Source organism: Penaeus vannamei, chromosome 14, assembly GCF_042767895.1.
Source record: "Penaeus vannamei isolate JL-2024 chromosome 14, ASM4276789v1, whole genome shotgun sequence".
NCBI lineage: Eukaryota > Metazoa > Arthropoda > Malacostraca > Decapoda > Penaeidae > Penaeus > Penaeus vannamei.
The window spans coordinates 11,279,220-11,281,719 of NC_091562.1; the positions used below are offsets into that span (position 1 = coordinate 11,279,220).

At 37.2% G+C, this 2,500-nt stretch overlaps 1 protein-coding gene across 2 annotated transcripts in view; it reads right to left on the reverse strand.

The window, feature by feature from the left end:
• LOC113806005 (protein Wnt-5b) overlaps positions 1 to 2,500 on the reverse strand; it is a 677,940-nt gene that overhangs the window by 225,849 nt on the left and 449,591 nt on the right. The window contains exon 2 of one of the 2 annotated variants that reach the window (XM_070129735.1): positions 1,681 to 1,719. The exons of the other annotated variant lie outside the window; for it this stretch is intronic. The gene's annotated coding sequence lies outside the window, so the exon portion shown is untranslated. The remainder of the gene's footprint in view (positions 1 to 1,680; positions 1,720 to 2,500) is intronic. 2 annotated transcript variants of the gene reach the window in all.

Consider the following 2,500-nt stretch of genomic DNA (forward strand, 5'->3'; position numbering starts at 1 on the left):
ATACTGTATGTCTATATACATATATACATATGTATATATAGATAGATAGAGACATTGAAAATATATAGACGTATATATATATATATATATATATATATATATATATATATATATATATATATATATATATATATATATAGAGAGAGAGAGAGAGAGAGAGAGAGAGAGAGAGAGAGAGAGAGAGAGAGAGAGAGAGAGAGAGAGAGAGAGAGAGAGAGAAAGAGAGAAAGAGAGAGAGAAAGAGAGAGTGAGAGAGTGAAAGAGTGAGAGTGAGAGAGAGAGAGAGGGAGGGAAGGAGGGAAGGAGAGAGGGAGAGAGAGAGGGAGATGAAGATGGAGAGAGAGCTATAGATATAGAGTTACACACAAACACTCACACACAAGAAAGAGTATCTTGAAAAAAACTTATGATGACTTTCATTAACCGTGATTTACAGACTAATTCACGCATTTTCATATAGACGACAGTCATGGTTCTTAATGACGATCATATATTACGCCTAACACGAAAACATGGATTACGCAACGCATGTGATCACCATATGTAAATACAGTGCATCTATGAACTTTGGGCAGTTAAAAGGAAAACCGAAGGCACACGCACACAGGAACACGCACAGACACACACACGTACACACATCCGCGCGGTTATGAATATTTCTGACGATTGTTTTTCTATTTTCTACTTTTTAATGTGCTTATAGTCATCAAACATTAACAAAAAATATCTACATCCATATTAAATAAAAAAATAAAACAGACATATATCACTACAAATACTTTCCTAACTCAGTATCATATAGCATAAAACAGCTCCTCTGGAATAGATGAAATAAAAGAAAAATCTTACATACAAATTATACAAAATGCAAACACACCCACAACAAATTTATAGCTATTCGACCCGTCAGTCTATCTCTATATTCATTCTTTATCGCTTGTTCCATCTTACGAGCGTACTACGGCAATACATCAAACAAGCGTCGCACCAGTGGGTTCTTCCTCCAATTTTGGTCTTACGCAATTAAGAACCAGCTGTTCTTTTCATGTCGACTGATTTTTTTCCCTTTTCCCTTTTTTTTAATGACCTTCGATGTTCTAAAAAAAGAGAGAGAAATACTAATTCGTGCTGATGTAGGAATTTGTGAATTTCAAATGAGAAAAAAATGAAAATGGGTTTAAGAGGCATTCAGCGTGGGTGTGTGACTATGGAATGGTGGTTGTGGTGATAATGGTAGGAATGGTGTGAGGTGCATGGAGGGTGAAGGTAGAAGGCAGAAAGGGAGACAGGGAGGAAACCGAATGAAATGGAGAAGAGATAAAGAAGACAGGAAGGGAATGAAACGGAGAGGAGGTAAGGAAGACAGGATGCGAAAAGGACAACGCTAAGGGTAATTATGACCATGACGATTCTAATAACAATAACAACAAAAGTGTGACGAATACTACTACTACTACTACTGATGCTGCTGTTGTTTCTACTATGAATACTTCTACTACTACTCATTTTGACGTTGATATGGGCGTGTTTCCTTAAGAGTAAGGCTGGGTAAATAAATTAGTAATTGCATGTAATGTACAGTAAGTGTCGGCGTGAGTGTCAGGGCACGTGTGTTGAGGCCATTATGTATGCATAAATACAGACATGTGCCCTATAAGAAAAAAAATAAAGAATACTTACAGAAATTGCTCACATTGTGTGTCACAGACATGGCATTACCTGTAAAAGAAGAGAAAAAATAAGACTTTTCTCTTTATTTGCAAATTAAAAGTCAAAACACTCACATCCACGTACAAGTGAATAATCTTTTCCATCATCTGCCTTAAATGCGCCTTTCTACTCACACCGGTAATTGTAAAAGCAAAAACAAAACAAAAAAAGCAAATACAAGCGCACAAAAACTAGAAGAGACAGTTGCCACGTAGCGGAATGTGGCGGACCCGCCCTCGGGAACCAGATAACTTGGCCATACCGCTCGCCGTCTCTATGGGTTTAGGCTCGGGAAGCTTACGCGCGCGCACGCTTCTTTTAATTAGTATAACTATTCTAAGAACTATTCGCATATCAGTTCTCGTGCACTAAATGATTCTACACACATTTACACACGTACAGAACATACACTAATACATGCAATTATCTGCGTGTGACATGTAAATATATACAAGCATACATACGTAAATACATGCGTGCACGCACGCGCACACACACACACACACACACACACACACACACACACACACACACACACACACACACACACACACACACACACACACACACACACACACACACACGCACACACACGCACACACACACAAACACACAACACAACCACAACCACACACACTCACACACACACAAACACACACACACAAACAAACACACATATATATATATATATATATATATATATATATATATATATATATATATATATGCATATACAGATAAACAGTTATAGATAGATAGATAGATAGATAGATAGAAAAATAGAGAGAGA